The sequence below is a fragment of the Anomaloglossus baeobatrachus genome, chromosome 1 (genome assembly GCF_048569485.1).
Source record: "Anomaloglossus baeobatrachus isolate aAnoBae1 chromosome 1, aAnoBae1.hap1, whole genome shotgun sequence".
In the NCBI taxonomy this organism is placed as follows: Eukaryota; Metazoa; Chordata; class Amphibia; order Anura; family Aromobatidae; genus Anomaloglossus; species Anomaloglossus baeobatrachus.
The window spans coordinates 930,231,572-930,255,617 of record NC_134353.1 but is presented as its reverse complement, the minus strand read 5'-3'; positions in this window follow the sequence as shown (position 1 = coordinate 930,255,617).

The following is a 24,046-nucleotide window of genomic DNA, read 5'->3' as shown; positions in this document are numbered from 1 at the left end:
GGAATAGACAATGAGAGACTCAGGAGTAAAGCAAGAGCAGGAAGGTAACACGGATTAACTCCACAACCGCACTCAGCAACATGTATCACAATCACCAGATAGCCTGGATCACAACGTTTTTTGCAAAGTTTAATCTGCCCAATTCCTGCCCAATTTCTACAGTAAGGTAATCTTCTCTGATGAGTCTAATTTTAAGCTTTGCCCAACACCTGTCGTCTAATGGTTATACGGAGACCTGGAGAGACGTACAAGCCACAGTGTCTTGCACCCACTGTTAAATTTGGTGCAGGATGATCTGGGGATGCTTCAGCAAGGCTACAATTGGGCACATTAATCTTTGCGAAGGACGTATGAATCAACCCGCATACAAGGTTATCCTGGAAAAACAGTTGCTTCCTTCTGCTCAGGCAATGTTCCCCAACTCTGAGGACTGGTTTTTGCAGCAGGACAATGCGCCATGCCACACAGCTAGGTCAATCAATGTTTTTGACTGAAGGACCACCACATCAAAACTCTGTCATGGCCAGCTCAATCTCCAGACCTGAACCCCATTGAAAACCTCTGGAATGTAATCAAGAGGAAGACAGATAGTCACAAGCCATCAAACAAAGAACTGCTTATATTTTTGCACCAGGAGAGGCATAAGGTCACCCAAAAGCAGTGTGACAGACTGGTGGAAAGCAGCCAAGACGCATTATTCCACAAAATATTGATTTCTGAATCTTCCTGAGGTAAAAAATTATTAATATTGTTGTTTCTAGATGATTATGAACTTGTTTTCTTTCCATTATTTGAGGTGTGAAGGCAGTGCATTGTTCTGTTATTTCGACCATTTCTCATTTTCAGAAAATAAATACAAAATTTATTGCTTAGAAATTCAGAGATGTTGTCAGAAATTTATAGAATAAAAAAACAATTTACATTTTTCTCAAAAATATAAGAGAAAAATCAGAAAAACTGAAAATTTTGCAGTGGTCTCTTAATTTTTGCCAGAGCTGTATGTATACACCGAGTACATACATATACGCACACGTATACACAAAAAAACACAATTCTGACTTTTTTGGGTGAATTTTTTTTATTGGTTACATTTTGCAGTTAAAATGACCTAGCAAAAATATTCTCCTCATCAGTACGATTATGGGATTACAGTAATAACAAAGATGTACAGGTTTTTTTTTTATTCTTTTAATGATGAAAAAAAGTCTGAAGTTTGTAAAAAAAAAAAAAAAAAATTTCGGGAGTTGTGTCACCATTTTTGAAGGTTTGTAACATTTTCATTTTTCGGTTGATGGCTTATTTTTGAGACAATATTTTGATTGATACCATGCTGGAATAGATATGATATTTTGATCGTTTTTTACAGCTTTTTTTGTAGTATTGAAGCCACAAAAACCATGATTTTGGGATTCTTGAATATTTTTTGTTTACAGTGTTCACTGATGGGGTTAATTTTTTAAATATTTAATAGATCGGGCTTTCTGAATGCGGCGATTCCACATTAAATGCCGTGGTCAGAGTTTGACAGTGGACTTTAACAGATTTATGGCGGATGTCGAGAAGTGGTTAACATATACCACCAGAAGCCTATATTCTACACATAAACAGTGCCTTGTGAAAGTATTCAACCCCTTGGCTTTTTATCTATTTTGTTACAATATAACTTGAGTTTAAATATTTTTGTAATCCGATTTGTGTGTGATGCATCAGCACTATATAGTCTGAGTTGGGGAAGTGAAGATTATTTTCCAGCACGGCCTTAACTCTCTTGGGCATCGAGGTCATTGGAGCTTCACAGGAGCCGCTGGATCCTCTTTCATCTTATAGACCTTGCGCTCCTTCACCTTCCGTTTGAGGAGACTCCAGGTATGCTCCATAGGGTTTAGGTCTGGAGACGCTTGGCCAGTCCAGCATCTTTACCCTCAGTCTCTTTAGCAAGGCAGTTGTCAACTTGGAGGTGTTTGGGGTTGTTACCATGTTGGAATATGAAGGGAGGGGATCCTGCTCTGCTTCAGTATGTCACAGTATATGTTGGCATTCATAGTTCCCTCAATGAACTGTAGCTCCCCACAGCCGGCAGCACTCATGCAGCCCCAAACCATGACCCTCCACCACCATGCCTGACAGTAGGCAGGACACACTTGTTTTTGTTCTTCTCTCCTGGTTGCCACCACACACGCTTGACTCCATCCAAATGTTTATATTGGTCTCATCAGACCACAGGATATGGTTCCAGGAATCCATGTCATTAGTCTGCTTGTGTTCAAGAAACTGTGGCTTTATTGTTATCATCTTCCTTCTGAGACGACAGCCAAGCAGACCACCAATGTGATGCAGTGTGTGGTGTATGGGCTAAGCACTGACAAGCGGATCGCCCCACCCCTGTAATCTCAGCAGCAATGCTAGCAGCACTCATACATCTATTCTGAAAAGACAACCTCTGGATATGACGCTGAGCATGTACACTCCACCTCTGTGGTCGGCCATGATGAGGCCTGTTTTGAATGGATCCTCTCTTGTTATACCCGTATGGTCTTGGCCACCGTGCTGCAGCTCAGTGTCAGGGCTGCTGGCAATCTTCTTATAGCCTTGGCCATCTTTATGCAAAGCACCAATTCTTTTTTCAGATCCTCAGAGAATTCTTTGCCATGAGGAGCCATGTTGATCTTCCAGTGACCAGTATGAGAGAGTGTGTGAGGGATAACACCAAATGTAACACACCTGCTCCCTATTCACACCTGAGCCTTTGTATCACTAATTAGCTACATGACACCGGAAGGAGGGAAAACGGCTAATTGGGCCCAATTTAGCCATTTTCACTTAGGGGTGTATTCACTTTTGTGGCCAGCTTTTTAGACATTAATGGCTGTGTGTTGAGTTATTAAGAGGGCACCAAATTTACCCTGTTATACAAGCTTCACACTGACTGTATATTGTATCACAGGGTCAGATCTTCAGTGTTGTCCCAGGAAAAGATATAATCAAATATTTACAAAAATGTGAGGGGTGTACTCACTTTTGTGATATACTGTACATATAGTGTAAGGATGGTAACGTACACACAGGTGATTTCTCTGGTCCAACAAGATGAGGTTTATTTACTTTATAAACTCTCAGTCGACTCCAAACAAAGAGAACGGCCTTTCACCAACACAAAAGCTCAACAGAAAGAAACAGTTCAAACATAAGTGTCAGTCCATGACTCAGTCAGAAGACAGCTGACACTGGAGGCTTCTCCACCTCCCAGACAGCAAATGAGTCAGGTGAACTATTACTCATGCCAATTCTCGGAACTGGAGGTAAGGGAATGGCCAGTCCCACCCAGCTCAAGTGGCCGTTCCTAAAACCCAGGCCCATTATAAAAGAGCTCTCAAAACTATACGTGCTCGAGCCTTCTTCTCTGGGTCCTGCATCACCAAGGCTTGCCACCTCAGTGACACATATCTCCCATCCAGGACCTGCCCTGCTGCCACCTCACAATATATACACCAGCAAGAGCCTATATATTCTAGACACACGCAGACTGTATAGGACTTCTAGTGAAGAGCACTAAAATGTTCGAATTCTCGGTACTTAAATTGAGCCGTTCGGAGGCTCGGATGGGCTCAATTCGAGTAATAAGTATAATGGAAGTCAATGGCAAACTTGAGCGTTTTTCTGGAAGCGCCTAACAGAATGGCTGAGGGTGAGATTACTCTGTTTCTTTCCTGGTTGGAAAATCAAGCATTTCAAGCACCTTAAAAATTGATCGAATATCAAGCAGTGCCGAAAATGCTCATTCATCAATACTGTGAAGACACAGCCCTGTTCAATGTCTGGCAAGAGTTAATGTTCTTAATTTGGCCAGACATGGGTCCCTTCGGTGTCTTAACTCGTGTTTGTTAACTCATTGTTTTCAACTGGACTCATTGTCTGAGGATGTGTATTGCTAATTTAATGTAAATCCCATCAGCCTCTCTGTCTACCTCACTCAGAGGAGAATTATACAGGAGAATTAACTATGTGGATTGGAATGCCACCCAATAAGAGCACAGCTGTAATGCTGCCACCAGGGGGAGCCAGAGCTCTGTAGCATAATACACTACACAGAGCAATGAGAACCAGGAAGTGAATTCACAGCGTTCTCATGCATTACCTCAAAGCACAGCTGAGAAGCAGAGCTGCAGAGCATGCAAGGAATAGTCAGACAGGCTGGGTCAAACACCGTACGGGCAGAAGCAGGAGGGACGAGCAAAAGCGGAGTCAAAGTCAGGCCAAGGTCTGTACCGAGGAAGCAACCGAGTGGGGAAATAGGAGAGGGGACAGAGGACAGGAGGGACGACCAGGGGATGGAACACAGACAAGGGCACGGGGGCACAGGAACAGACAGATCAGGATATCACTCACAGGACCAGCAATCACAGGCAAAGCAGTGCTAAGCTTATAGCCGGCACTGGTTCACTGGAAATGCCAGCTTTTAAGGCATCCAGGGTCTGGAAGTGAGGCTCGAGAGAAGGCTCCGCCCCCTAGCCATGTGGACAGGGAGGCGAACCATGACAACAGCCTTATTCCACCAATCCGGTAAGACCACCATACCCTGGGATGAGTGCCTGGGAGATATAAAAAGGGACTGCTAGAGTCACCAGGTGTTCTTTTGCTACATGGCTTCAATATAGGGGTTTCGGTCCCGTTTGGAAATCCTTTACCCAGCCTAGGCACTTCAGCACCGGTTAGAGGACCAGAAACTGGATTATATTGTGCAGGAGTACAGCTGAGGATTCTAGGATTTGGCTGGAAGAAACCCAGGATGAGACAATTTGGTTACCTGGCTATGGATTTTGCAGTGCTCGTGAAGCTTCATACTCTTGTCACTATCCTATTCTCAGTGGGTGCCTGCGAAAAGCTGGGTGCTGCTAGTTCGGGATATGTGGCCCTGGAAGATCTGAAGGCCTGAATATTCTAATCCCTGGAGAGCCAGAGGAAGGGTGAGACTCTGTTGCCTGTTACATCGTGTGGCTTCTAAGGTTTTGTGTTATATGCCTGTGACTGTTGGGGATCCAATAAAGTCTAATTATTGTGGTTCCCGCACACCCTGTGTTGTCTGAGTAGTGTTCTGCCCACGGGTAAGGAGTCCGGGCGTTCATTTGGGATGAGCCCTGGTCCATGTTGTCTTTCTAAAGGCGAGAGCACCCACTGACCCTCGCGCCTCTACAATTACTTACCACCATTCCATCTCCTCTTCAGTCCTTTTAACGATAATATCATGGTCACATGACCAGTTACATAATCGTGATGTCCCTAAAGGTCCTGAAATCACACAAAGTACAAGACCTATGATGACATCATAGTCACATTTCTGAACACATGGTGATGATGTCACCAAAGGTCCTTCAGCAGTGTCCACATCAGAAGCTACCTTCATAATATTATTATCAGCATGGCTCCTGATGTAGATGCTGGGGGCCACCAAGGGGGTGGAGGGGCCTTGATTAACTGCCCAGTTTTCCCTACCCTAATGCCCATAAACTTAAGATGTCCAACCAGTTAAAACTTAGTGATAATAATCCTTTAAGCATAATTCACTTAAATGGGTAAGATATTGATGACCTATTTATGGACCATGAGGAGTCTGACACCCCCATTGATCAGTTCTTGCAGCTGTGGCTCTAATTGTAGTGAATGTGATCTGAGCTGCAGTACCGAGGACGGCCACTATACAGCGCTACAGCTAATAGGTGGGCATGGCGGGAGCCGGACCCTCCATCTGATACTGATGACCTTCCCTGAGGATAACATATACATCTCAGATCAGGACAGACTGACCTCAGTGTGATTAACTTTCTGATCAAGTCTATTACAATGACTTGGATGCTATGAATTTCGTAACTTCTGGTGCCACGAGGTCTAATCCAAAGTTAATAAGGAACAATGAGACAAACAATTCAGTTTTATTACTGTTAGGAACATTCTGCCGGCAAACAAGGAGCTGGCATCTGTGTCAGGGTAACAGCGTCTTCAGTCTAAGAAACATTCCAAGTGGTCAGGGCCGGCTCCAGGTTTTTGTGGGCCCCGGGCGGAAGAGTCCCAGTGGGCCCCATCCACACGCAGACACACACATACGTACACATACATATACATATTTAACGACAAACTCACAAAAATACATATAGAACTGACACATCTATACAGTCATATACACTGACATACATAGATACACATCATACATGCATACATACAGACACACACAGCTCTGCTGGATACATACATACAGACACAGCGCTGCTACATACATACACACATAGCTCTGCTATATACATACACACATAGCTCTGCCACATACATACACACATAGCTCTGCCACATACATACACACATAGCTCTGCTATATACATGCACACATAGCTCTGCTATATACACACATAGCTCTGCTATATACATACACACATAGCTCTGCTATATACATACACACATAGCTCTGCTATATACATACACACCTAGCTCTGCTATATACATACACACATAGCTCTGCCACATACATACACACATAGCTCTGCTATATACATGCACACATAGCTCTGCTATATACATACACACCTAGCTCTGCTATATACATACACACATAGCTCTGCCACATACATACACACATAGCTCTGCTATATACATGCACACATAGCTCTGCCACATACATACACACATAGCTCTGCTATATACATACACACATAGCTCTGCTATATACATGCACACATAGCTCTGCTATATACATACACACATAGCTCTGCTATATACATGCACACATAGCTCTGCTATATACACACATAGCTCTGCTATATACATACACACATAGCTCTGCTATATACATACACACCTAGCTCTGCTATATACATACACACATAGCTCTGCTATATACATACACACATAGCTCTGCTATATACACACATAGCTCTGCTATATACACACATAGCTCTGCTATATACATACACACATAGCTCTGCTATATACATACACACATAGCTCTGCTATATACATACACACATAGCTCTGCTATATACATACACACATAGCTCTGCTATATACATACACACATAGCTCTGCTATATACATACACACATAGCTCTGCTATATACATACACACATAGCTCTGCTATATACATACACACATAGCTCTGCTATATACATACACACATAGCTCTGCTATATACATACACACCTAGCTCTGCTATATACATACACACCTAGCTCTGCTATATACATACACACCTAGCTCTGCTATATACATACACACCTAGCTCTGCTATATACATACACACCTAGCTCTGCTATATACATACACACCTAGGTCTGCTATATACATACACACATAGCTCTGCTATATACATACACACCTAGCTCTGCTATATACATACACACCTAGCTCTGCCACATACATACACACATAGCTCTGCTATATACATACACACATAGCTCTGCTATATACATACACACCTAGCTCTGCTATATACATACACACCTAGCTCTGCTATATACACACATAGCTCTGCTATATACATACACACCTAGCTCTGCTATATACATACACACCTAGCTCTGCTATATACATACACACCTAGCTCTGCTATATACATACACACATAGCTCTGCTATATACATACACACATAGCTCTGCTATATACATACACACCTAGCTCTGCTATATACACACATAGCTCTGCTATATACATACACACATAGCTCTGCTATATACATACACACATAGCTCTGCTATATACATACACACATAGCTCTGCTATATACATACACACATAGCTCTGCTATATACACACATAGCTCTGCTATATACATACACACCTAGCTCTGCTATATACATACACACCTAGCTCTGCTATATACACACATAGCTCTGCTATATACATACACACATAGCTCTGCTATATACATACACACCTAGCTCTGCTATATACATACACACCTAGCTCTGCTATATACATACACACCTAGCTCTGCTACATACATACACACATAGCTCTGCTATATACATACACACATAGCTCTGCTATATACATACACACATAGCTCTGCTATATACATACACACATAGCTCTGCTATATACATACACACATAGCTCTGCTATATACATACACACATAGCTCTGCTATATACATACACACCTAGCTCTGCTATATACATACACACCTAGCTCTGCTATATACATACACACCTAGCTCTGCTATATACATACACACCTAGCTCTGCTATATACATACACACCTAGCTCTGCTATATACATACACACCTAGGTCTGCTATATACATACACACATAGCTCTGCTATATACATACACACATAGCTCTGCTATATACATACACACATAGCTCTGCTATATACATACACACATAGCTCTGCTATATACATACACACATAGCTCTGCTATATACATACACACCTAGCTCTGCTATATACATACACACCTAGCTCTGCTATATACATATACACCTAGCTCTGCTATATACATACACACCTAGCTCTGCTATATACATACACACATAGCTCTGCTATATACATACACACCTAGCTCTGCTATATACATACACACCTAGCTCTGCTATATACATACACACATAGCTCTGCTATATACATACACACATAGCTCTGCTATATACATACACACCTAGCTCTGCTATATACATACACACCTAGCTCTGCTATATACATACACACCTAGCTCTGCTATATACATACACACCTAGCTCTGCTATATACATACACACATAGCTCTGCCACATACATACACACATAGCTCTGCTATATACATACACACATAGCTCTGCTATATACATACACACATAGCTCTGCTATATACATACACACCTAGCTCTGCTATATACATACACACCTAGCTCTGCTATATACATACACACCTAGCTCTGCTATATACATACACACCTAGCTCTGCTATATACATACACACCTAGCTCTGCTATATACACACATAGCTCTGCTATATACATACACACATAGCTCTGCTATATACATACACACATAGCTCTGCTATATACATACACACCTAGCTCTGCTATATACATACACACCTAGCTCTGCTATATACATACACACCTAGCTCTGCTATATACATGCACACATAGCTCTGCTATATACATACACACCTAGCTCTGCTATATACATACACACATAGCTCTGCCACATACATACACACATAGCTCTGCTATATACATACACACATAGCTCTGCTATATACATACACACATAGCTCTGCTATATACATACACACCTAGCTCTGCTATATACATACACACCTAGCTCTGCTATATACATACACACCTAGCTCTGCTATATACATACACACCTAGCTCTGCTATATACATACACACCTAGCTCTGCTATATACACACATAGCTCTGCTATATACATACACACATAGCTCTGCTATATACATACACACCTAGCTCTGCTATATACATACACACCTAGCTCTGCTATATACATACACACCTAGCTCTGCTATATACATACACACATAGCTCTGCTATATACATACACACCTAGCTCTGCTATATACATACACACCTAGCTCTGCTATATACATACACACATAGCTCTGCTATATACATACACACCTAGCTCTGCTACATACATACACACATAGCTCTGCTATATACATACACACCTAGCTCTGCTATATACATACACACATAGCTCTGCCACATACATACACACATAGCTCTGCTATATACATACACACATAGCTCTGCTATATACATACACACATAGCTCTGCTATATACACACACACCTAGCTCTGCTATATACATACACACATAGCTCTGCTATATACATACACACCTAGCTCTGCTACATACAGACAGAGACAGACACGCGCGGCTCCGGGGGGGGGGCATAAATCGGGGTTGGGGAGGGCACATACCGCTCAGGTCACGGAGGAGAAGGGGCCCACACAGTGCCGGAGGGACACGCTGTGCTGGGGGTCGCTGGCTGGCACTGCAACTCTCATCTGTGGGACTGAGCAGGACGCCGGTCTGTAGCTCCGCCCACAGATGAAGTTCAAACCAGGAAGTCTGCGCGCCTTAAAGAGACGGCGCCGCAGATTCCTGCCGAGGACTGCGGTCCCCGAAACTCGGCCCGGGGACCGCAGAACTAAGGAGAGTGGGCCCCGGCCAAGGTGCACCAGAGCTGACGAGGCCGAGTGGGGCCCCCCGGCTCTCCAGGGCCCCGGCATTTGCCCGGGTATGCCGGGTGCTGACGCCGGCCCTGCAAGTGGTACTGTGCAGTGTATATATACAGAATAATACAGATACTGAGGATTACACCCAGTATACAGGACAGGAGAAGAGGTACTGTGCAGTGTATATATACAGAATAATACAGATACTGAGGATTACACCCAGTATACAGTACAGGAGAAGAGGTACTGTGCAGTGTATATATACAGAATAATATAGATACTGAGGATTACACCCAGTATACAGGACATGAGAAGTGGTACTGTGCAGTGTATATATACAGAATAATACAGATACTGAGGATTACACCCAGTATACAGGACAGGAGAAGTGGTACTGTGCAGTGTATATATACAGAATAATACAGATACTGAGGATTACACCCAGTATACAGTACAGGAGAAGAGGTACTGTGCAGTGTATATATACAGAATAATATAGATACTGAGGATTACACCCAGTATACAGGACAGGAGAAGTGGTACTGCGCAGTGTATATATACAGAATAATATAGATACTGAGGATTACACCCAGTATACAGGACAGGAGAAGTGGTACTGTGCAGTGTATATATACAGAATAATACAGATACTGAGGATTACACCCAGTATACAGGACAGGAGAAGTGGTACTGCGCAGTGTATATATACAGAATAATATAGATACTGAGGATTACACCCAGTATACAGGACAGGAGAAGAGGTACTGTGCAGTGTATATATACAGAATAATATAGATACTGAGGATTACACCCAGTATACAGGACAGGAGGAGTGGTACTGTGCAGTGTATATATACAGAATAATACAGATACTGAGGATTACACCCAGTATACAGGACAGGAGAAGAGGTACTGTGCAGTGTATATACAGAATAATACAGATACTGAGGATTATACCCAGTATACAGGACAGGAGACATGGTACTGTGCAGTGTATATACAGAATAATACAGATACTGAGGATTACACCCAGTATACAGGACAGGAGAAGTGGTACTGTGCAGTGTATATATATACAGAATAATACAGATACTGAGGATTACACCCAGTATACAGGACAGGAGGAGTGGTACTGTGCAGTGTATATATACAGAATAATACAGACACTGAGGATTACACCCAGTATACAGGACAGGAGAAGAGGTACTGTGCAATGTATATATACAGAATAATATAGATACTGAGGATTACACCCAGTATACAGGACATGAGAAGTGGTACTGTGCAGTGTATATATACAGAATAATACAGGTACTGAGGATTACACCCAGTATACAGGACAGGAGAAGAGGTACTGTGCAGTGTATATATACAGAATAATACAGATACTGAAGATTACACCCAGTATACAGGACAGGAGAAGTGGTACTGTGCAGTGTATATATATACAGAATAATACACATACTGAGGATTACACCCAGTATACAGGACAGGAGGAGTGGTACTGTGCAGTGTATATATACAGAATAATACAGATACTGAGGATTACACCCAGTATACAGGACAGGAGAAGTGGTACTGCGCAGTGTATATATACAGAATAATATAGATACTGAGGATTACACCCAGTATACAGGACAGGAGAAGAGGTACTGTGCAGTGTATATATACAGAATAATATAGATACTGAGGATTACACCCAGTATACAGGACAGGAGGAGTGGTACTGTGCAGTGTATATATACAGAATAATACAGATACTGAGGATTACACCCAGTATGCAGGACAGGAGAAGAGGTACTGTGCAGTGTATATACAGAATAATACAGATACTGAGGATTATACCCAGTATACAGGACAGGAGACATGGTACTGTGCAGTGTATATACAGAAAAATACAGATACTGAGGATTACACCCAGTATACAGGACAGGAGAAGTGGTACTGTGCAGTGTATATATATACAGAATAATACACATACTGAGGATTACACCCAGTATACAGGACAGGAGGAGTGGTACTGTGCAGTGTATATATACAGAATAATACAGACACTGAGGATTACACCCAGTATACAGGACAGGAGAAGAGGTACTGTGCAATGTATATATACAGAATAATATAGATACTGAGGATTACACCCAGTATACAGGACATGAGAAGTGGTACTGTGCAGTGTATATATACAGAATAATACAGGTACTGAGGATTACACCCAGTATACAGGACAGGAGAAGAGGTACTGTGCAGTGTATATATACAGAATAATACAGATACTGAAGATTACACCCAGTATACAGGACAGGAGAAGAGGTACTGTGCAGTGTATATATACAGAATAATACACATACTGAGGATTACACCCAGTATACAGGACAGGAGGAGTGGTACTGTGCAGTGTATATATACAGAATAATACAGACACTGAGGATTACACCCAGTATACAGGACAGGAGAAGAGGTACTGTGCAGTGTATATATACAGAATAATATAGATACTGAGGATTACACCCAGTATACAGGACATGAGAAGTGGTACTGTGCAGTGTATATATACAGAATAATACATGTACTGAGGATCACACCCAGTATACAGGACAGGAGAAGAGGTACTGTGCAGTGTATATATACAGAATAATACAGATACTGAGGATTACACCCAGTATACAGAACAGGAGGAGTGGTACTGTGCAGTGTATATATACAGAATAATACAGACACTGAGGATTACACCCAGTATACAGGACAGGAGAAGAGGTACTGTGCAGTGTATATATACAGAATAATATAGATACTGAGGATTACACCCAGAAAACAGGACATGAGAAGTGGTACTGTGCAGTGTATATATACAGAATAATACAGGTACTGAGGATTACACCCAGTATACAGGACAGGAGAAGAGGTACTGTGCAGTGTATATATACAGAATAATACAGATACTGAAGATTACACCCAGTATACAGGACAGGAGAAGTGGTACTGTGCAGTGTATATATACAGAATAATACAGATACTGAGGATTGCACCCAGTATACAGGACAGGAGAAGAGGTACTGTGCAGTGTATATATACAGAATAATACAGATACTGAAGATTACACCCAGTATACAGGACAGGAGAAGAGGTACTGTGCAGTGTATATACACAGAATAATACAGATACTGAGGATTACACCCAGTATACAGGACAGGAGAAGAGGTACTGTGCAGTGTATATATACAGAATAATACAGATACTGAAGATTACACCCAGTATACAGGACAGGAGAAGAGGTACTGTGCAGTGTATATACACAGAATAATACAGATACTGAGGATTACACCCAGTATACAGGACAGGAGAAGAGGTACTGTGCAGTGTATATATACAGAATAATACAGACACTGAGGATTACACCCATTATACAGGACAGGAGAAGAGGTACTGTGCAGTGTATATATACAGAATAATATAGATACTGAGGATTACACCCAGTATACAGGACAGGAGCAGTGGTACTGTGCAGTGTATATATACAGAATAATACAGATACTGAAGATTACACCCAGTATACAGGACAGGAGAAGAGGTACTGTGCAGTGTATATATACAGAATAATACACATACTGAGGATTACACCCAGTATACAGGACAGGAGGAGTGGTACTGTGCAGTGTATATATACAGAATAATACAGACACTGAGGATTACACCCAGTATACAGGACAGGAGAAGAGGTACTGTGCAGTGTATATATACAGAATAATATAGATACTGAGGATTACACCCAGTATACAGGACATGAGAAGTGGTACTGTGCAGTGTATATATACAGAATAATACATGTACTGAGGATTACACCCAGTATACAGGACAGGAGAAGAGGTACTGTGCAGTGTATATATACAGAATAATACATGTACTGAGGATCACACCCAGTATACAGGACAGGAGAAGAGGTACTGTGCAGTGTATATATACAGAATAATACAGATACTGAGGATTACACCCAGTATACAGAACAGGAGGAGTGGTACTGTGCAGTGTATATATACAGAATAATACAGACACTGAGGATTACACCCAGTATACAGGACAGGAGAAGAGGTACTGTGCAGTGTATATATACAGAATAATATAGATACTGAGGATTACACCCAGAAAACAGGACATGAGAAGTGGTACTGTGCAGTGTATATATACAGAATAATACAGGTACTGAGGATTACACCCAGTATACAGGACAGGAGAAGAGGTACTGTGCAGTGTATATATACAGAATAATACAGATACTGAAGATTACACCCAGTATACAGGACAGGAGAAGTGGTACTGTGCAGTGTATATATACAGAATAATACAGATACTGAGGATTACACCCAGTATACAGGACAGGAGAAGAGGTACTGTGCAGTGTATATATACAGAATAATACAGATACTGAAGATTACACCCAGTATACAGGACAGGAGAAGAGGTACTGTGCAGTGTATATACACAGAATAATACAGATACTGAGGATTACACCCAGTATACAGGACAGGAGAAGAGGTACTGTGCAGTGTATATATACAGAATAATACAGACACTGAGGATTACACCCAGTATACAGGACAGGAGAAGAGGTACTGTGCAGTGTATATATACAGAATAATATAGATACTGAGGATTACACCCAGTATACAGGACAGGAGCAGTGGTACTGTGCAGTGTATATATACAGAATAATACAGATACTGAAGATTACACCCAGTATACAGGACAGGAGAAGTGGTACTGTGCAGTGTATATATACAGAATAATACAGGTACTGAGGATTACACCCAGTATACAGGACAGGAGAAGAGGTACTGTGCAGTGTATATATACAGAATAATACAGATACTGAAGATTACACCCAGTATACAGGACAGGAGAAGTGGTACTGTGCAGTGTATATATACAGAATAATACAGATACTGAGGATTACACCCAGTATACAGGACAGGAGAAGAGGTACTGTGCAGTGTATATATACAGAATAATACAGATACTGAAGATTACACCCAGTATACAGGACAGGAGAAGAGGTACTGTGCAGTGTATATATACAGAATAATACAGATACTGAGGATTACACCCAGTATACAGGACAGGAGAAGAGGTACTGTGCAGTGTATATATACAGAATAATACAGATACTGAAGATTACACCCAGTATACAGGACAGGAGAAGAGGTACTGTGCAGTGTATATATACAGAATAATACAGACACTGAGGATTACACCCAGTATACAGGACAGGAGAAGAGGTACTGTGCAGTGTATATATACAGAATAATACAGACACTGAGGATTACACCCAGTATACAGGACAGGAGAAGAGGTACTGTGCAGTGTATATATACAGAATAATATAGATACTGAGGATTACACCCAGTATACAGGACAGGAGCAGTGGTACTGTGCAGTGTATATATACAGAATAATACAGATACTGAGGATTACACCCAGTATACAGGACAAGAGAAGTGGTACTGTGCAGTGTATATATACAGAATACAGGAAGACAATTCTCCTTCAACTGTGTAACTTTCAGTCTGTGAACTGCCGCAAAATTATCATACACCTGAAATACTATGTGCTGCAGGTGGAACCTGCACTTTCCAGCTTGTGACTTTCTACAATATATCAACATTCATTTAATGAAATACTCTGTGCTGTTTGAAGACAATTCTTCTTCCACTGTGTAATTCAGTCTCTGACCAGCCACAAGATTATCATACTCCTGAAATGCTTTTTGCTGCAGGTAAAACCTGCACTTTCCAGCTTGTGACCTACCACAGTATCACAACATTCCTTTCCTATCCTGAAATCATCTGTGCTGCCAGGGGGCCCTGCATCATTCACAATGTTACGCTCCATCAGTGACCACATTAACTTACTGCTATCCTGAAATACTCTGTGCCTCTGACCTCCTATAAGGCTGTGATGTTCCTCTGCTGAATTACTCTGTGCTGCTGGGAGGCCCTTCTTCTTCCACTTTGAAACGCTAAGTCTGTGACCTACCCTAAGGTCTGTACTCTCCTCTCCTGAAATACTCTGTGCTGCTGGCAGACCTCACTTTACTCTCTCCATTGTATAGACCCATTATAATACCACCATATATTAACCACATTACATTGCATTCTATAGATCCAGCATAACACCGCCATATGGTAACCACATTACATTGTACAGTCCCTGACAGAAGTTGCTGCAAAGTTGAAATATTGATCATTTAATGAACACAGAAAGGTCAGATTTTGGCAAGACAAAAGTTTTGTCGCCTTGTCATATAATGCCCCCAATCCTAGTTTACATCCTCACCTGTGCTCACTAAATGATCGGTTAATTAGTGGGTGTGTATAAAAAGAAACCCAGCACCCCAGATCTTCACTTCAACTGCAACTTGACCTCTGACAACATGCCAAAAATCCACCCTGCGACCAAAGCCTTGATTGTCAAGAGGCCGAAGACCAGATCCACTGCAGAGGTGGCTGGCACCTTTAATGTGTGTCAGCGTCACGTACAAAGAATTTAAAAAAGATTTGAAGAGACTGGAGATGTTTTTGGCAAGCCCAGGTCCAGCAGACCCCGCAAGACAACTGCTCAGGAGGAACGTTTGTTGGTTGGAAAATCCAAAGCCAGCCCCTCTACCACTGCAGCAGAGCTCCAACAGGCCTGGTCACCTCAAGTCCCTGTGTCAACTAGAACAGTTTGTAGGATTCTGTCTCGAAATGGCCTCCATGGTCGAATCAGTGCCCAGAAGCCAGAACTAAACAAGAGACAATTAAAAAAACGTGTGGCATTTGTCAAGTCCCACAGCCTGCTAAACAGATGGACGCTGGAAAAGTGGCAGAAGGTGGATTTCTCTAATCTTCAGTTGAATTACACCACAGCCGCCGCAAATACTGCAGGAGACCTACTGGAGACCGTATGGATCCAAGAAAGATTATGGTCTGGGGTTACATTCAGTATGGGGGTGTGCAAAAAATTTGCAAGGTGCAAGGCAATAACAATAGCCTAAAATATCAAGAAGTATTAGCTACCTCTTACATTCTCAATCATAAAAGGGGTCAAATTCTGCAGCAGGATGGTGCTCCATGTCATACATCCATCTCTACAACAAAGTTCCTCCTGGCAAAGAAGATCAAGGTGCTCAAGGACTGGCCAGCCCAGTCACCAGACATGAACATCATTGAGCATGTTTGGGGTAGGATGAAAGAGGAAGCTTGGAAGACAAAACCAAAGAATCTAGATGACCCCTGGGGGGCATGTAAGACTGCATTCTCTGCTATTCCTGATGACTTCATCATTAACTTGTATGAATCATTGTTGAGCCGCATGGATTCAGTCCTTCAAACTCATGGAAGTCACACAATATATTATATATGGCTCTAATAGCCCCACAACTTCATTCACCAATGCTATGCAACATATCTTTGTATCAGAAGTTAATTATTTGTTTGAATTTCACATTACTTTCTGTGGGCGAAAGTTATTAATGATCTGGTGGATGGTTTACAGAGTAAAATATCAGTATTTGCAGATGATACAAAACTATGTAAGGTAGTTAACACAAAGGAGGACAGTTTGCAACTACAGATGGACTTGAGTAAATTGGAGAATTGGGCTGAAAAATGGCAAATGAGGTTTAACACAGATAAGTGTAAGGTTATGCACATGGGAAGGAGAAACAGATGCTACGATTACTTACTAAATGGGAAACTGCTGGGGAAATCAGACATGGAAAAAGACTTAGGCATCTTAGTGAATAAGAATCTAAATTGGAGTGCCCAGTGTCAGGCAGCAGCCACCAAAGCAAATAGGGTGATGGGATGCATTAGAAGAGGTCTGGGGGCACGAGATGAAAACATCATTCTCCCTCTGTACAAATCACTAGTCAGACCACACTTGGAGTATTGTGTGCAATTTTGGGCGCCGGTGCTGAAGAAAGACATTACTGAACTTGAAAGTGTTCAGAGGCGGGCTACTAAAATAATAAATGGAATGGGTGCATTACAATACACGGAAAGGTTATCAAAATTAGGTCTATTTACTCTAGAAAAGAGAAGACTTAGGGGAGACCTAATAAATATGTACAAATATATCAGAGGGCCATATAGAGATCTCTCCCATGATCTGTTTGTACCAAGGACTATGACAAGAACAAGGGGGCATTCTTTTCGATTGGAGGAAAGAAAATTCCTACATCAGCATAGAAAAGGGTTCTTCACGGTAAGAGCAGTGAGGCTCTGGAACTCTCTTCCTGAGGAAGTGGTGATGGCCAACTCACTGAATGAATTTAAGAGAGGAATGGATGCATTTCTTGTTAGCAAAAGTATAGAAGGTTATAAATAGCATAATCTTACAGGTAGATAGAAGAGCGACCTAGATTATTAGAGGAATGGGTGGGCTGCAATACCAAGACAGGTTATTAAACTTGGGGTTAGTTAGTTAGGAAAAACAAAGGCTTAGGGGGATCTAATCACAATGTATAAATATATGAGGGGACAGTACAGAGACCTTTCCAAAGATCTCTTTACACCTAGGCCTGCGACTGGAACACGGGGGCATCCGCTACGTCTTGAGGAAAGAATGTTTAATCATAATCACAGATGAGGATTCTTTACTGTACGAGCAGTGAGACTATGGAGCTCTCTGCCGTATGATGTTGTATTGAGGGATTCACAAGTAAAATTTAAGCAGAGCCTGATCGCATTAATTGAAAAATATAATATTACCAGTTATGTATATTGGATTTTATGACAGGGTGTTGATCCAGGGAACTAGTCTGATTGCCGTATGTGGAGTCAGGAAGGAATTTTTTTCCCCATTGGAGCTTATTTGACACATTGGGGTTTTTTTGCCTTCCTCTGGATCAACATGTTAGGCTACAGGTTGAACTAGATGGACTTAGAGTCTCCCTTCAACCTTAAAAACTATGAAACTATGAAACTATGAAACTTTTGTCTTGCCAAAATCTGACCTTTCTGTGTTCATTAAATGATCAATATTTCAGCTCTGCAGCAACTTTATTTTCATAACCTAAACCAAATTTGGGAGGATTTCAGCTTTCAAAAGAGTAATTTATAAAACCAATGGATGAATTTAAAGTCAGGTTATAAGCTTTTATTTACATAACATGGATAAGCGACAGAACTTCTGTCAGGGACTGCATTGTATAGACCGAGCATAATACTGTTATGTAGTAACCACAATACATTACATTGTATAGACTCAACATAATAGTACCATTACCTACAGTCGTCTCACTCAGATGTAGCAGAGCTGAAATGGTCAGATACAGCAGATCAGAGATGGTCAAATGTAGCAGAGCAGAGATGGACTGAGATGCTACATTGGTCCTGCTCTGCTACATTTGACGGTCTCAGCTCTACTACATGCATGTGAGTGAGACATTACATCTGTCTCTGCTCTGCAAAGCAAAGGCCATCTTATGTATCGTGTCTGACCATCTCTGTTCTACTACATTTTACTGTCTCTGCTCTACTACATCTGGCCATCTCAGCTCTGCTACATCTGAATGAGACAGTCATTTGTTGAAGAGCAAAGACTCATGGAGCGTCTCAGTCTGTCTCTGCTCTGCTACATCTTACTATTCCACTCATATGTAGCAGAACTGAGACAGTCAGATGTAGCAAATCAGATATTGTCAGAGATGCTCCATCTGTCTGTGGTCTGGAACATCAGACTGTCTCACTCAGATGTAGCAGAGCTGAAGCGGTCAGATGTAGCAGAGCAGAGATAGTCAGAGATGCTACATCTGTCTCTTACCTGCTACATCTGACATCTCACTCAGATGTAGCAGAACTAAGATGGTCTGATGTATTAAAGCAGAGATGCTCAGATGTAGCAGAGCAGAGATGGTCAGATGTAGCAGAGCAGAGATGGTCAGAGACTCTACATCTGTCTCTGCTCTTCTACATCTGATCGTCTCACTCATATGTAGCAAAGCTGAGCTGGTCAAATGTAGTGATATAGCGTTTCTGATCATTTCTGTTCTGCTACATCTGACCGTCTCAGCTCTGAATGAGACAGTCATATATTGCAGAGCAAAGACTCATGGAGTGTCTCTGACTGTTTCTGCTCTGCTACATCTTATTATTTCACTCAGATGTAGCAGAGCTGAAAGAGTCAGATGTAGCAAACCAGATACAGTCATAGACGCTACATCTGTCTCCTGCCTGCCACATCTGATGTCTTAGTCAGATGTAGCAGAACTGAGATGGTCAGATTTATTAAAGCAGAGATGGTCAGATGTAGCTGAGCAGAGACAGATGTAGCTGAGCAGAGACAGTCAGATGTAGCTGAGCAGATAGGTCAGATGTAGATGAGAAGAGACGGTCAGATGTAGCAGAGCAGAGACGGTCAGAGATGCTACATTTGATGTAGTGTCTCTGCTCTGCTACATCTGACCGTCTCACTCAGAAGTACCAGAGCAGAGTTGGAAGGAAGGGAGGAAGGGAGGATGGAAGGAAGGAAGGAAGGATGGAAGGAAGGAAGGAAGGAAGGAAGGGAGGATGGAAGGCAGGGAGGAAGGAAGGAAGGAAGGAAGGAAGGGAGGATGGAAGGAAGGGAGGAAGGAAGGGAGGAAGGAAGGAAGGAAGGAAGGAAGGGAGGATGGAAGGAAGGGAGGATGGAAGGAAGGGAGGAAGGAAGGAACGAAGGGAGGAAGGAAGGAAGGGAGGATGGAAGGAAGGAAGGGAGGAAAGAAGGAAGGATGGAAGGGAGGAAGGAAGGAAGGAAGGAAGGAAGGGAGGATGGAAGGAAGGATGGAAGGAAGGAAGGAAGGAAGGGAGGAAAGAAGGAAGGATGGAAGGAAGGAAGGAAGGGAGGATGGAAGGAAGGGAGGAAGGAAGGAAGGGAGGATGGAAGGAAGGGAGGAAGGAAGGAAGGAAGGAAGGGAGGATGGAAGGAAGGAAGGAAGGAAGGAAGGATGGAAGGAAGGAAGGAAGGAAGGAAGGGAGGATGGAAGGAAGGGAAGGAAGGAAGGAAGGTAGGAAGGGAGGATGGAAGGAAGGGAAGGAAGGAAGGAAGGAAGGAAGGGAGGATGGAAGGAAGGAAGGGAGGAAGGGAGGATGGAAGGAAGGGAGGAAGGAAGGAAGGAAGGATGGAAGGAAGGAAGGAAGGAAGGGAGGATGGAAGGAAGGGAGGAAGGAAGGAAGGAAGGAAGGGAGGATGGAAGGAAGGGAGGATGGAAGGAAGGGAGGAAGGAAGGAAGGAAGGGAGGAAGGAAGGAAGGAAGGAAGGAAGGAAGGGAGGATGGAAGGAAGGAAGGAAGGGAGGAAGGAAGGAAGGAAGGAAGGAAGGGAGGAATGAAGGAAGGAAGGATGGAAGGGAGGAAGGGAGGATGGAAGGAAGGAAGGAAGGATGGAAGGAAGGAAGGGAGGATGGAAGGAAGGGAGGAAGGAAGGAAGGAAGGGAGGATGGAAGGAAGGAAGGGAGGATGGAAGGAAGGGAGGATGGAAGGAAGGGAGGAAGGAAGGAAGGAAGGAAGGAAGGAAGGGAGGATGGAAGGAAGGGAGGATGGAAGGAAGGGAGGAAGGAAGGAAGGAAGGGAGGAAGGAAGGAAGGAAGGAAGGAAGGAAGGAAGGGAGGATGGAAGGAAGGAAGGATGGAAGGAAGGGAGGATGGAAGGAAGGGAGGAAGAAGGAAGGAAGGGAGGATGGAAGGAAGGGAGTATGGAAGGAAGGGAGGAAGAAGGAAGGAAGGAAGGGAGGATGGAAGGAAGGAAGGGAGGATGGAAGGAAGGAGGGAAGGAAGGAAGGGAGGAAGGAAGGAAGGAAGGGAGGAAGGAAGGAAGGGAGGATGGAAGGAAGGGAGGAAGGAAGGAAGGGAGGAAGGAAGGAAGGAAGGGAGGAAAGAAGGAAGGAAGGGAGGATGGAAGGAAGGGAGGAAGGAAGGAAGGGAGGAAGGAAGGAAGGGAGGAAGGAAGGAAGGAAGAAAGGAAGGAAGGAAGGAAGGAAGAAAGGAAGGAAGAAAGGAAGAAAGGAAGGAAGAAAGGAAGGAAGAAAGGAAGGAAGGAAGGAAGGAAGGAAGGGCTTTATCCTAGTATATATCCACATCCTGGCCCCATCCTGATATACATGTCCCCATGATCGCCCAGGCCTGGTTTATGTCCCCATCCTGGTCGCATCTGATACATATGACACCCCCAAGCGCTGCACACGGTAAAAACAAATAAACGATTATACTCACCTTCCCTTATCCCTTATCCTCCTCTAATGATGGTGTTCTGCAACTGACCAGCAGAGGTAGAGTGAGAGACAGAGAAGGAGAGTGGGAGAGAGGGAGAGTGGGACAGAGGGGAGTTGGGGAGAAGAAAAGTGAGTGAGTGGGAGAGGGAGAGTGGGAGACAGAGCGAGTGGGTGAGTGGGTAAATAGGACAGTGGGAGACAGGGAGAGTGGGAGAGACGGAGAGTGGGTGTCAGAGACTTAGTTACTATCCTGGGCATCGCGGGGTGCTACAGCTACTATGCTATATTGTTGGTTTTCCTCTATGTAATTTTTGTAATATTATCTTTGAGTTTGTTTCTTGACTCCTGGAAATATTATTCGTTTTTCTTCTTATATATGCATTATGAACTTGTTTGTGCATAAATACTGATTGTATGCTTTTGTTATTTGTATTATTTCACAGACTGACATTGAAAAGACAAGATCAAGCTGAAATGTTGGTCATTTTCTGGTTTTGGGCCAGCATTATCTAAATAAAAATCTTTTTGCTTCCAATAAGAGTGTTTAACCATATGGAGTGCGAGGATTATTCTTTCTGAAGGAAATAGCATTACGTCATAGGAATAAACCTTTCACTGTCATTTTAGAATTTTTTGATAATTTGCCAGAATTCGCTGTCCTATGTATATACAAGAGAATTAGCACTATTTCTGGATGATATATAGCTTGTATCTGAGCTGGTGGGTGGAGACTGGCTGCTATGATGTCTCCCATACACAGCACACACAGACATGAGGGATTCCTGCTCTCCTTTCTCTGAGCTGGTGGGTGGAGACTGGCTGCTATGATGTCTCCCATACACAACACATAAACATGATGATTCCTGCTGTGCATGGGAAAGAAATAAATAAAGAAAGAGAGAGAAAGAAAGAAAGAAAGAAAGAAAAAAGGAAAGAAAGAAGGAAAGAAAGAAAGAGAGAGAAAGAAAGAAAGAAAGAGAAAGAAAGAAAGAGAAAAAGAAGGATACAAAGAAAGAAAGAGAAAGAAAGAAAGAAAGGGCGAGAGAGAAAGAAAGAAAGATAAAGAAACAGAAAGAAGGAAAGAAAGAAAGAAAGAAAGAAAGAAAGAAAGAAAGAAAGAAAGAAAGAAAGAAAGATAAAGAAAGAAAGAAAGACCTGGGAGTTTTTCAGCTCTAAAGGGGGCTTTACACGCAACGACATCGGTAATGAGATGTCGTTGGGGTCACGGAATTTGGGACGCACATCTGGCCTCGTTAACGACGTCGTTGCATGTGACACGTACGAGCGACCGCTAACGATGCAAAATACTCACCTAATCGTTGATCGTTGACACGTCGTCCATTTCCCAAATGTCGTTCCTTGTTCTGTACGCAGGTTGTTTGTCGTTCCTGAGGCAGCACACATCGCTACGTGTGACACCCCAGGAACGATGAACAACACCATATCTACGTCCTCAGGCAATGAGGTGGGCGTGACTTCCATGCGGCTGCTCTCCGCCCCTCCGCTTCTATTGGACGCCTGCTGTGTGACGTCGCTGTGACGCCGCATGAACCATCCCCTTAGAAAAGAGCCGGTTCGCCGGCCACAGCGACGTCGTTGGGTAGGAAAGTCCGTGTGACGGGTCCTAGCGATATTGTTCAGCACA